Source organism: Mobula birostris, chromosome 21 (genome assembly GCF_030028105.1).
Source record: "Mobula birostris isolate sMobBir1 chromosome 21, sMobBir1.hap1, whole genome shotgun sequence".
In the NCBI taxonomy this organism is placed as follows: Eukaryota; Metazoa; Chordata; class Chondrichthyes; order Myliobatiformes; family Myliobatidae; genus Mobula; species Mobula birostris.
The window spans coordinates 55434508-55448827 of record NC_092390.1 but is presented as its reverse complement, the minus strand read 5'-3'; the positions used below and the strand labels follow the sequence as shown (position 1 = coordinate 55448827).

Genomic DNA, 14320 nt, shown 5'->3' with positions numbered 1-14320 from the left:
GGCCACATATGCCAGTGCCAAAGAAAGGGCCCAAGCATATGCAAACTTGTTCAACAAGAAGTATTGAAGACCAACCGTCTCAGATCCCCACCTTCAAGGAAGCTGATCTCTAGCCAATTTGATTCAGTCTGCATGCTAGTATGAAACAGCTGAGAGTATACAAGAAAGTCTTTGGAACCAAACAACAAACAGCTGTTTGCCTAACTAAGCTGCTTCAGTAGGTTTACAACATCAGTCCTAGACAACGTGGAAAAAGCAGGGCACTCAATCAGTTTAATATCAATGATTGGAAAAGCCATGGAATCTATCTTTGACTCTGCCAAGAAACGGTAATTATTAACCACTCCTGGAAGCCTTGTTTGGATTTTTTCAAAGATTGTTTGGCTTGAGATCTCCCAGCCTTGGTCCAAGTATAAACCAAAAAGTTGAATTCCAGAGGAAAGGTGAGAGTGAGATAGCGATTGCCCTTGATATCAACGCACCATTGATTGTGTATGATACCAAGATGCATTGGTAAAACTAAGATCAATGATGATCTTAAGGGTAATAGCTCCAGTGATTGGAGTCCTGTTTCACACAGAGGAAGGTCAGAGATCAGACACTCCAGCCCTAGTATCTCATTACAAGAATGTGGTGAAATGTATGTATTCTGATAATAAATTTTATTTTGACTTTGACTTTCCTCAGGACTGTGTCCTAGGTCCCACCACCTTCAGCTAATTTAGCTCACATTCTTCCATAAGCATAGAAGTGGAGATGTTCGATGATGATTGCAGATTATTCAGTTGTCTTTGCAACTCCTTAGCAATTGAAGAACCCCATGCTTGTATGCAGCAAGACTTGGATCATGTCAGAGATAAGCTCTCTCTATAACTTCAAGCCACAAATCAGTAGTGTGACAGAATACTCTCTACTTTCCTAAATGATTACCACGACTACTCAAGTAGTTTTACATCATTCAGATAACGCAACTAGCTTGGCTGGCACTCTTTGAGCAGGTATGTCCTCCATGATGGTGCTATGTATGTAGCTGCCATAAGTACCATCAACAAAGTGCACGATGTACCATCAACAAGATGGCTATTTACCAAGAATAGTGGAAATGCAATCCCCAAACGCATGATTTCTCCCATTAAAAAGGAGAAGGGAGCACCATTGTCACCACCTGTGAGTTCCCTCTGTCCATCCTATCTTGGAAAAAATATCTCTAGCCCTGCATTCCTGGTTCTAAATCCTATAACTCCCTACCCAACAACACTAGGAATACAATCACCAGAAGGACAGGACAGTGACTCACCTCCTTTAGGACAACTATTGGAGATGGCTGATAAATTTGCCAGCATTTCCTAGATCCTTCCCATAATCTCAGTTTAAGTGAATAAAGGAATCTAGAGTATTTGTGATATTTAAAGTGAATAGTTGTGAGGTTCTTAAGATGAAGCATTGCAGAGACTTCCAATGTCCTATAGGTGCTCATTGTATGCTTACATTGGCACTATTCCATTATACGTTAGGTCAAGACTCCATTTTCTAATGATCATCACAGATGCAGTCTTTCTTCCGAAAGCAATCTGACTAAACTAATTTCAGTATTTCACATTATATGTTAATGATGTAGAAGACAGAAGTGATGGATTTGTGGCCAAGTTTTGCGCACTGGTTGAACCGCCAAGTTGGTGTGGTCTTTCATCGATTTTATTATGGCTATAATTCTATTTTATATTTATTGTGTATGGCGGCAAGAAAATGAATCTCAGGGTTATATGATGACATATATGTACTTTGGTAATAAATGGACTTTGAACTTAGAAGTTTACAGATGATACAAGGATAGGTGGCGGGGCAAAAACAGGGAGTCTGCAGAAAAACTTGGACAGGTTAGGAGAATGGGCCAAGAGTGCAGATGGAATATAGTGTAGGGAAGTGTATGGTCGTGCATTTTGGTAGAAGGCATAAACTATTTTCTAAACAGGGAGCGAATTCAGAAATCGTAGATACAAAGGAACTTGGGAATTCTCGTGCAGGATTCTCTAAAGTTTAACTTACAGGCTGAGTTGGTGGTAAGGAAGGCAAATGCAATGTTAGCATTCATTTCCAGAGGACTAGAATATAAAAGCAAAGATGTAATGCTGAAGCATTCTAAGGCATTGGCCAGACAACTCTTGGAGTATTGTGAGCAGTTTTGGGCCCCATGTGTAAGAAATTATGTGCTGGTATTGGAAAAGACCAGAGGACATTTACAGGACTAATCCTTGGAATAGGGGTTATTGTATGAGGAGCATTGGATGGTTTTGTGCCTATCCTTGCTGTAGTTAAGAAGAATGTGGAGAAACATACTGGACATTGAAAGGCCTGGATAGAGTGGCATGGAGATGTTTCCAATAATGGGAGAGCAGCTTCAGAATAGGACGTCCCTTTAGAACAGATGAGGAATTTCTTCAGCAAGAAGCTGGTGAACCTATGGAATTCACTGCCACAGACTACAGGAGGCCAGGGCATGAGGTATATTAAAAGCCGAGGTTGATAAGTTCTTGATTGGTAAGGGTGTCAGAGGTTATGAGGAGAAGGCAGAATGGAGATGAGATGGAAAATAACTCGGCCAAAATCGAATGGCAGAGAAGTCTCGATGGGCTGGTAGCCCATTTCTACTCCTGTCTTCTGTTGTTAATACAATTCTTTCCATTTTCTTTACAAATTTATTGGATGGCCTCAATGTTAAGGTGTAATGGTCACAAACTGTTGTAATGGTTCTCAATTTTGTTGAGGTTGGAGAGCTGGTGAGCAGTTTTACCAAAACTTCCTTGGTTTAAAATTGACCTATTGTTAGGTCACATCTAACAAGACACATTGTTAGGTCAATATAGATTTAAAGCTTCCTGCACGATTAACCAATCATAAAAATTTCCTTGTCTTTATTTTCTTTGTGTTTGTCTTCAGTTTGACTTAACATTGCAAATTTCTAGTGCTCGACTCACTACATGTTCTTGTTTTTGATTTAAAGCTGCAGAACAACATAATGGTGCCGGCAATTTGGCTATGATGTAGTAATGAGATTTTAACTTGGGCAGCTCCAGTTCAATCTGCTGTTTGATCACTGGCCTCATTCTCTCAAACCATTGAGCTGCAGCTCTGAAGCTTGTGTGTTTAAGTGAACCCATTAACTCTGTTTTATGTTTTATTGGCTATTTAGAATTTCTTCCTTGAATATTGTTATTACCCTTAAACTCCTCCTTGCTCCCATTTGTTCAGACTTCATCTAAAAGCACAATAGCAGCTGCAGTCAAACACAGCAGTGTTTGTGTCTGCCTGTGACATTCATGCTTGTGAATAATATGTGCACAGGTTTGTTAAATGATGAGGAATTGCAGTGTGGCTGTTTTTAAAAAAAAACATTCATCAATTTAAGGACTTAATTGGTGCTTTCATGGTGTATTAGCATTACCGTTGCCAGATGTCCTAGGAAGCATCACAGTAGCTTGGAAATCATCCTCCATTGTGTAGTTGCACAAGATTATGAAATGCAACTTTGATTGTGTTAAATATTGCTGCAAATGTCTATGCAATTTGAAAGAATTAACTTAAAACTTCATTTAGATATGATTAAAACTATTGAAGCAAGCATTCTTGGACAATATTTATGAGCTGATACTGATTTTAATGTAAATGTCATTGTCCAAGTATAATTGTGTTTTCTTTGTTTTTAAAGATTCACATTTGTTGCAAAGAATTATAATCAATTGCTAAATACTATAATGATCATTATGATTGAACTGCAGGGTAGCATTGTTAAAATTTTAAAAAGAATGATTTTACTCTTAGTTTAAAGTTTTTGCTCTACTGTGCAAGGTAACATTATTTGGAGCAACATTTTAAAAATGAGTTTAAATATTTTTAACTTTCTTTGGCAGGTCGTCAGAGGCACCATCAGTTCTGCTGAACGCAATGTGATTTTAGATCCCAGATTGAAATTGGTAGTCGTATCTTTTATTTGTGCAGTCTGCATTTATACTACAATACAAAACAAATGGCTCGAAACAGAAATTTTCCTTTGAAAATATAATTTTACTTGATTCTCACCAGTGCAGATGTATATTGTATTAAGTTAATGAGGGAGTGCAACTAGTTTTGGGAAAGCTTCCATTCTGGGCTGTTAGCTGCTTGAAATAACTTGAATGTTGTTTTCAGAATATTGAATTGGATGAATATTGTTTTCAGAATACTTCTCTCCTTGATATTAGTCTTTCCTCTATTCCCTGTTGACTCATTCCATCCACTGTAGAATTTCACTCAGTTAGTCTGCAGTGCCTTGCTTCTGACAAGCGAATGATTAGGATTTACAAGGTATGTCTTGAAAAAAGGCTGTCACTTGCTCCTGCCAAATGTAGTACATTTTTAAAACTATTTCTTGTGTTAGCTTGTGGAATATTTTAGTTTCTATTAAATGATTCCCAGCTTAAGTTCATGGAAATAATCAAAATGTCCAAATTGATTGCACCATACTTTGCCTATAGTTTACTTCTCTGCAAGAATGGTATCTTGCATAATGAAATTTCTCTCTCACCAAGCTGCAATGTATGTTCCTTAGTCAGCACTTCCACTGAACACTCTCTTAATTTGGACCCTCTTTTCTATTGCACTCCAATACAGTGACCAAGAGGCTTTATTTGGAGAGCAGTATATCACTGCAAAATCATAGCACTGTCAGCCCGATGTGTGTGACTTCATTCTCACCATAGGACTTCTCAGGCAGCAGTGACCATCAGCTGATTTCAGCTTCCATCAGATCCAAATAAATAATAAATCAATCAAAATGCAACTGATGATGTCTTTTTATTTCAAATTCATTTATGTTAGACAGTGGTTCCCAACCTTTTTTAATGCCATGGACCAATACCATTAAGCATTGGAACCCTTCATTAGACCGTTAAAAAAATTAGTTTTTTACTGGTGGTAAGAAAGCATCCAGTGTCATTAATAAAGAGTGTGTATTCTGATCAATGCTATGAAGATCATTGATGGAATTTTATTATTTCTTGCATTTGAGAAGAGTGAATGCTATGCTTTATTATATGATTAAGCTTTTTTTATAGTATGCGGAATATGGACAATCAAGCAGGAAATAAAACAAATGCCAGAACCATTAAGCAACTTTTCAATCACCCACTTCTTCCTGCAAGATGACTATCTCTAGTTTGCTGTCTGCTCAACCTATATTGTCACATGCTGCTAGAGTAACAAAACCTTGTGGCACTGTATTCAGATTGATCGTAATTTTTGCATTTCTCTGGTGAAAACCTTTGCTCTGGACAACCACTCATAGTGATGTTGATGTCTTCTGTTAGACTAGGGGTTCCCAAATGGGTCCACAGACCCCTTGGTTAATACTAGGGGTCCATGGCATAAAAAAGGTTGGGAACTCCCGTGCTAGGCATTTGGCCCACTGAGTCTGCTCAGCCATTTGATCATGGCTTTTCAGGAAGTATCAGTACAGGGGCAAAAAGGCATCCAGTGACTTTTTGTCAGAAGCTGCCTGATTTGCGGAGTTTTTGCAGCAGTTTCTAAATTGATTTGACTTCATATTTGTCCACTTCACATTTGATCCTGAGAATCAAAGTGTAGATCTGCATGAATAAGGAAATACCATCCAATTATTTTTGATAACATGAATGTACTTTACTGCACATTTCCTTTCCTCTCCTTTCTTGGGTTAAGCCCCAAGGCTTAACATTTAGTATTTTGGGTTTTCTGAATGTACATACACTTGCAACTCGTACATTCATTCAACTCATAATTTCAAAGATAATGGTTAAAAATGGTTGTAAATTTTTTTCTTAATTTTTTTTATAAGAAAATCTAAAAACCATGAAAGCTTTACATTCTTTGATATTGCACCCTGGGTGTTACTTGTAAACTATGCTACTTTTCCATTTCTGAGTAATCTTTGTTATAATATTCCTTAAAAATTCTAATGGCACTTGTATATGTATTAAATAGCTCAAAAGTTTAGCATAAAGACTCTCTTAAACGATACCAATTTGGATAATAAGATTTCAGTTTTAAATGAATTGGGTATGAATCCTATCAGAGATTTTGTGGTCTCAGATTACTAAATGTGTGCCATCTGCTGTCATTTTTAGATTAAATATTTTGTTAGTGATTATTAAACTGATTATAATTGCACTAACCTAGGGAAAAAAAATAAATAGCTTTCATCATATTCTAGCAATTGAATATTTTTTTGACTGATGTCATAATAATAGCTCAACCTTCTGTTTAATGTTTGGCCCTCTGTGATATTATTGAATTCTTTTGCATGTTTAGAACTTGTCATTATTCTTGCTTAGAACTACTAGCACTGGTGCCAAGTTCAGCCATTTAACTATATTTTTACAGAAAAAAAATCCACTTTGGTAGCACTGCCATCAGTTATTTGCCATGACATTTTTTCAAAAGAAAACGTTGGAAACTTTATCTCACACGTTTCCCTCTAGTTTTTTCATTATGGTACTGTGTTGCAGTATTCTCAGCCAGTATGTTGATATCACTGCAGATGAGCTGTTCTTTATATCGTTAATGTAGCTATTATGATGTAATATTCTAGTGCATCTGCTTTGCCTTTGGGCTTGTAGTCTTCAATTTGATGTTCCACTGAAGAATCATAAGTTTATATTAAAAAAATCCCTTCTATACATACTGTCCCCAAAATATACAATATTTGGATGTAATCTTGAGTCACTGTAATTAATTCAACTGATCAACAGATTATATAAATTCTAGTTTTTATACATTTAATTTCTTAAAAACTTCCTCACATTTATCCTTCTCAGAGTTAGTTACAGAAAAGGCAACATTATCAATATTCTTTAAAAATTCAAGAATCTTATGATCAGTTATTGCAACAATTTTTTAAATGTTTATCTTGATGGAAGTAAATTGATCACCTAATGATTTTTCTTGGAAATATTCTATGTTGCACCAAATGACTAACAAAGTAGAAATTAATTTTCACACCATGAATATTGCAGATAAGGGGGATTTCATAAACATCATCAACCTTGCAGCCCAAAAAACTCAGTTTTGAGGAAAAGCTTGGCTCTGTATTGAAACTTGAACAAGTTTGATGGGTGTGGTGTGTGATCACCTCATCTCTTGCTGTATGTTCTTGTGTTTGGATGTGAATGAGACCGGAATTTTCTGCTTGGTAGGGTAGAATTTCACAAATTTAACAGTTGACTGTGAAGAGACAATTAATAATAAGTGGGGAGATATTTTAAAAAGGGAGCATCAGGTAACCTGATGTATTATTCCTTGACTACCCTGGTTTCAGCTCAAGCACTTTTGTATTGGGGTGGCACGGTAGCGTAGTGATTAGCGCAACACTTTACACTACAGGCGACCCGGGTTCAATTCCCACTGCTGCCGGTAGGGAGTTTGTACATACTCCCCGTGACCATGTGGGTTTCCTCCAGTTTCCTCTCTCACTCCAAAGATTGATTGATTAATTGGTCATTGTAAATTGTCACGTGATCAGGGGATTGCTGGGCAGCTTGGCTCGAAGGGCTGCAAGGGCCTATTCCATGCTGTATCTCTAAATAAATTAAAATAAATAGTTTCTTCACTTCTATCTCTCATTGGGTTCCAGAGTCAATGGTGACAGCTCCCAGACCAGTTTTGTTGTCTCTTCACCTCTGTGTTGCCACCTTGGGATTTTTCAGAAGGGTGAAGGATTGGATTAATGACCATGCTATCCTGGTATTAATTGGTCTCACAGGCAGCTCTGCTAAGGATCCAGTAAACTTGTTATGATTCTGACCTGTCCAGTGTGGTTCCCATTTCAGTCATGCATATGCTGAAATCAATCAAATGTGCATAACTGGAGACCAGGTAAAGACTACAGATTCCTCTCCCTTAGTGTTATGAGTCATGTCAGAGATTTTTTATGACATCTGGTTATTTCATGATCACCATTACTAATGCTAACCTTTTAAATTCCAAATTTATTTAACTGAATTTAACATTGCTTCAATAAAAACATGGAGTAACTTCTGTTAGCAACCTCTGGTGTCATTTATTGCTTTTCTAGAGTAAATGTTAGTTCTTCGAATCCTCTTGTACTCAAATTGGTTACTCAATGATTTGCAAAAAATGTCAATCATACTTGAAATAATTTTAAACATATAAATTGTGTCACAATTCATTGCATTGTTCGGTTAATTGCCAAGCCTCAGATTTATTTTCAGCACTCAAAATGCTGGAAGAACTCAGCAGGTCAAGCAGCATCTATGCAGAGCAATAGGAGGAAGAACCAGGTAGGGAGGGGAAAGAGGAGGAGTATCAACTAGGAGGTGATAGCTGAAAATATTTTCAAGACTTCAAGAATGAGGAGGATAGATGCAAATACTGTTAAGTTTTAATAATTATGGTGGTGACTCATTTCAGACAAAGTAGTGTGCAGACACCTGGTTGGAGATCATGCCAGATTTCTGAGATTTCACTTTAGTTTGGTGTAAATCAACTGATGAGATTAATTTTCAGCATTTTTCTGTATTAGACTCCTGTAATATTTTAAAGGCGAATAAAATGTCATTTGGAATTAAATGCCTTCACTATCCACTTTTGACAGAGTATTGAGGAAAGTTTGCATGAATTGCAAGTGATTCAAGGATGACTTCGCCTAAAATATAGTTCCTCTTTGAAAAGAGGAATGGTTAACGCTTTGTGGGCAAACCACAAACGAGAAATTCTGCAGATGCTGGAAATCCACGCAACACACACAAAATCTGGAAGAACTCAGCAGGCCTGGCAGCATCTATAGTAAAAAAAGTACTGTCAACATTTCAGGCCGAAACAAATCTACGTACTTTTTTCCACAGATGCTGCCTGGCCTGGCCTGCCAAGTTCCTCCAGCATTTGTGTGTGTTTAAACGCTTCATGCACAGAGCCTTCAACAGAACGAGAAATCAGTTGTACTTTTCCCTCACTAGAAACATCTTTTTAGTTGCAAGAGTGACTTGGAGAGCAGAATGATTGGAAAACCAGGAGCTGCCTTTCAGAAGAAGTAAACTTGGGTACATATTGATCAAATTGTCACAAAATTCAAATGAGTTCTTGATGAATGAATTAGGAAATCACTTATTGGCAACATACTTACTCTTCTCTTGTTCAGTAACTAGTCGTGAGTTGCTGTTCAATTCTTGTGCAAATTGATATTTTGTTAATTTATCTTTTAAAATGTTTGTGTGTAAAATGTAGTACAACTTTTAAAAACTGAGCATACGGTGGTACAAAACTTTGAACATCATAAGCCTAAGGGGAAAAAAGTGCAGATATTCATCATTTTAAATATATATGCAGCCTTTCTAGGACAGTCGGAAAGGTTGCATGAATGTTGAAGGTTTGTTTTTGTAAGGCTTTTAAAGATAGTGAAAGAATGTGAGGTCGAGCCACAGAAAATAGAGCAGTATATAGGATATTGCAGTAGAACACATGATCACAAAGAGCAATTCAAAGACGAGGCTGGAAGAGGAAGTATAAGAATTGAGGTCAGAAGGATTTTTGTAATCAAGATTCTTTTTAATAACTAGTTGATCTCCCCTTTATTGACTATGATGCACAGAAATACGTGTTTTTAAGTAAGATAAAAGTACTGTGGAAATAAAGAGCAAGGGTAAAGCTGATGAAGATTTACGCCACTGGATTTGCATGCGGTGATCTTTGTGAAGGTTTGCTATATAGAGAATTTACCCACACAAATGAACATTCAACTGAACTAGGCAGTGCTTGTGTTTATGCTTCTCCCATTGCATGCACCAAATCATCCTTCTCTCCTTTTATAGAATGCCTGTCCTATTTTTAAAATGTGTGAGCTTTTCAAGAAAATGACTTGTTCTGTTGGCAATTCCACATGCTCTGTGTAGAAAGATACTTCTCATTTCCCATAAGTGTAAATGAAACACATTATGGCATTGAAATTGAGGAATACATCGAAAGAGATTGAACAGATTTTGGTGCTATTTTCTTTTTTTAATTAAAAGCTTTGAAATTCCTTCTCCAAAGTGCACGACCATACACTTCTCAACACTGTATTCCATCTGCCACTTTGCTGATTCTCCGAATCTAGCCCTTCTGCAGATTCCCTGCTTCCTCAACACTACCTGCCCCTCACCTATCTTTTTTTTTAAATATAATTTTTATTGAGTTTTCAAAAAGAATACATGAAAAGATAAAATCTACCCTCCCCCTCCTCTTAACGCTCCCCCCCCCCCATATATATAGTCCTACCTACCTAAAAAGAAAGAGAGAAAAAAGAAAAGAACCGCCTGGGTGTTGGAAGGTTTCCACATGCTCCATGGGATTCAAAATAAATTTGGTATAATTATTCGTTACTTTCCCCAAGGGACCAAGGTCTTTATCGGAGCACTTAAATATGCCATCCTATCTTTTGTAAATAAGGGCGCCAAATATTCAAAAATGTTACATATTTATCTCTTAAATTATAAGTAATTTTTTCGAGTGGAATAGAACTAGCCATTTCATTATTCCAACAATCCATACTTAAATACGAATCAGATTTCCAAGTAACTGCTATAGTCTTCTTAGCTACTGCCAATGCAATTTTTATAAATTCTTTCTGATATTTATTCAATTTAAGTTTCGGTTTTATCCCTTCAATATCACCTAATAGAAATAATACAGGGTTATGTGGAAGTTGAGTTCCAGTAATTTGTTCCAATAAGACTCTTAAATTTATCCAAAAGGGTTGAATTTTAAAACAAGACCAAGTAGAATGTAAAAAAGTACCAATTTCTTGATTACACCGAAAGCATTTATCAGGTAGATTTGAATTTAATCTATTTACTTTTTGTGGTGTAATATATAATTGGTGTAAAAAATTATATTGTACTAATCTAAGTCGAACATTTATTTTATTTGTCATACTGTCAAGACAGAGTCACCTATCTTTGTATCATTTGCAAAGCTGGCCACAAAGCAATCAAATTAGTCATCCAAATCATTGATGTATAATGTGAAAAGAAGTGGTCCCACAGTCCCAAGGACCCCTTCTTTCCCACACTTTGTCTCCTATCAGTCAGCTAATCTATCCATGCTAGTAATACAGTAGGGTCTTGTTTAGCAACCTTGTGTGCAACGCCTTGTCAAGGTCCTTCTAAAAATCAAGTACAGAACATCCAGGGATAAGGGAATCATGGTTGGGAAAAGGGGAAGGGAGAGGATAGAGAGTGGGAAGCACCTAAACCAATTTACCCTTGTCCCCAGCACTCTTCCAGTCACACGTCCCACACCACTCCCACAGCGTGACACTCTTGCCATTCCAAAATCCTTTGGTCATGCCAGATTTACAAACTCGCACTCTATTCCATCTTGCCAAATACAGTACTATGTGAAAGTCTTGGGTACCCTAGCTATACATATGTGCTTAAGACTTTTGCATAGTTCTGTAGGTGAAGCATCGATTCTTTGGTATGTTTACCAATTTAATGCATTACGTTTGGTGCTTTCAAGGTGGGTGGTGTCTCGAGAAACTCAATACAGAGCATCTACATTCACTCCACAGAGAAGACCCTGGCACTTTAATTCACCATCCAATTGCTCTCAAACAAATCTGTCTGAGACTTTGTACACTGTTCCGATAAAGCCCACTCAAGCTTGATGAACAGCACCTGTTTCTGTTTGGACATGTAGCCTTTGGAAATTGATACTGAATTCAAATATTTGGATAACTCACTTTACCTAGTTGTATCAGAACTGAGCATATATGTAATCTGTCAAATTTGTTGATGTGGTAAATCTGCTGTGAATCAGTGTACTGATTTTGTATGATTTTTCTTTTAAATTTACTTCCTGAGAGCTTCCAGCTGCATTGTCATTTATTTAAGGCCTAATTTTCCAGCCTGTGTGTCAAATTTAAGAGCCGGGGGGCTTGGAATCCTAATTAATTTATTCTAAAACCAATGTGATTAGCCCACTTAATGTATTAATGTGAATAAATTAATAAGGCTCTATGTTAACACACAGAAAATGCTGGAGGAACCTAGCTATTCAGGCAGCATCAATTACAAGGAAAGGTTTTGGCCTGAAATGTCAACTCTTTATTCCTCTCTATAGATGTTGCTTGGCCTGCTGAGTTCCTCCAGTATTTTGTGTATATTGCTCTTGATTTCCAGCATCTGCAAAATCTGTGGTTATTACTTTATATATTAATGTGCATATTTAAATAGCAGATATGTTAAGGTTTAGGGTTAAGATGGAAGATTGTGAGTGGTACAGTAACTTTGTTTCTATGGATGCTACCTGTTTTGTTTGGTTGTTTTTGCTGTTATTTCAGAAGTTTAGTATCCAAAGCATTTTGGTTTTAATTTGCAACTGTTTATGAGATGCATTATTTTTCTTGGATTTGTATGGTCAATCCAAATATTATGGAAAATACTTTGTTTTGGACTTCCTTTCTGGAGAAGTTTGACCTGTATCTACCTAATTAATTCCCTTCACATTTCAATTAACTGCTCATTTTCAGCAGAAAGTTATATAAATTTACCCAATCTCAGTCCATAGCTCACTTTCCCAAATAGTTTATCCTGCCACTTTATTATTCAGCTTTCTAGCAAGTCTTAAGAAACTAAATACAAATTCTATTGAACATTGCCTTTTAAGAGTTTTATACATTTTTAGTAATACTTTCTCACATCTATTTTTTAATGCCATGAACATTAAGCAAGGGATCCATGAAACCTGGGTTGGAACCCATAGTATAAATGATCAGTATAGTTTATTGTTGAACCTATTAGGCAAGTCTATGTAGTTAATCTTCTGAGTAATTTATTACAAATATTTTTTATTTTAAAGTATAATTCTTCTGACCTCTATGTTGAATGCTGGTTTAAGTTTAAGAAGAGTATCTTTGCACCATCTCTCATGAATTTGCTTTACAGAAATTGATGGTGTAAAAGTGTGAGATTTATTGGGAGAAAATAGTAATTTATATGAGTCAGACTGTATTACATTCAAAAGGCAACATGGTGGTACTGGGTTAAGCACCCCAGGAGTCTGTCAAGTTTGAACCCAGGATTGTGCTGAGTTAACAAAACATTTTCGAGACAGCTGTGGTAAGGTCAGAAATGACCCTGTTTCTAATTGGGTCAATAAGCAGCAAACATTCAGGGAAGAGCATACTGAGCTCCCAGAATCCCCTGAAGAGTAGTTTGATATGGACCTTTTCAAGAAATATGTTTGTATCCAACATCTTCCCAACCACTAAGGTCATGCTAACTGGCCTATAGTTTCCTTTCTTCTGCCTCTTGTCCTTCTTGAAGAGTGTGACATTTGCAATTTTTCAGTCTAAAGGAACTTTTCTAGAATCTAGTGATTCTTGAGCAATCATTACTAATGCCTCCATGGTCTCTTCAGCCACCTCTTTCAGAACTCTGGGATGTACACCATCTGGTCCAGGTGAATTATCTACCTTTGGACCTTGCACTTTACCAAGAACCCTCTCTCTAGTTATGGTAACTTCACACACTTCATGCCTTCTGACACCTGGAACTTCCATCATACTGCTGATGCCTTTCGCAGGGAAGGCATGCAAAATACTTACTCAGTTTGTCTGCCATTTTGTTGTCCCCCATTAGTACTTCTCCAGCCTCATTTTCCAGCAGTCCGATATTCACTCTTGCCTCTCTTTTCACTTTATGTATCTGAAGAAACTTTTGGTGTCCTTTCATATTCCATCTTTACCTTCTTAATGACCATTTTTTCAGTTGTCTTCTGTTGGTTTTTAACAGCTTTCCCAATCTTCTAACTTCCCACTTATTTTTGCACTATTGTATGCCCTGTGTTTGGCTTTTATGTTCACTCTGACTTTTCTTGTTAGCCATGGTTGTGTCATCTTCCCTTTAGAATACTACTTCCTTTTTGGGATGTATATATCCTGTGTCTTCAGAATTGATTCCAGAAATTCCAGCTATTACTGGTCTGCCATCACCCTTACCATTGTTCTTTTCCAATCAATTCGGACCAATTCCTGTCTCATGCTTCTGTAATTTGTTTATTCCACTGTAATACAGATACATCTGACTTTAGATTCTCTTCAAATTTATGGTGAATTCGATCATATTATGATCACGAGTTCCTCAGGGTTCTTTTACCTTAAGCTCTCTAATCAATTCTGGTTCATTGAACAACACCCAATCCAAAATAGCTGATCTCATGAGCTCAACCATGTGCTGCTCTGATACACTCTAGAACTTCCCCCTCTTGGAATCCAGCACCAATCTGATTTTCCCAAACTACCTGCATATTGAAG

At 36.9% G+C, this 14320-nt stretch overlaps 1 protein-coding gene across 1 annotated transcript in view; it reads left to right on the top strand.

The window, feature by feature from the left end:
• Positions 1 to 8045, top strand: part of sec23ip (SEC23 interacting protein) — a 162802-nt gene extending 154757 nt beyond the window's left edge. The window contains exon 19 of the mRNA XM_072239520.1: positions 3909 to 8045. The gene's annotated coding sequence lies outside the window, so the exon portion shown is untranslated. The remainder of the gene's footprint in view (positions 1 to 3908) is intronic.
• The last annotated feature ends 6275 nt before the right edge of the window (positions 8046 to 14320 follow it).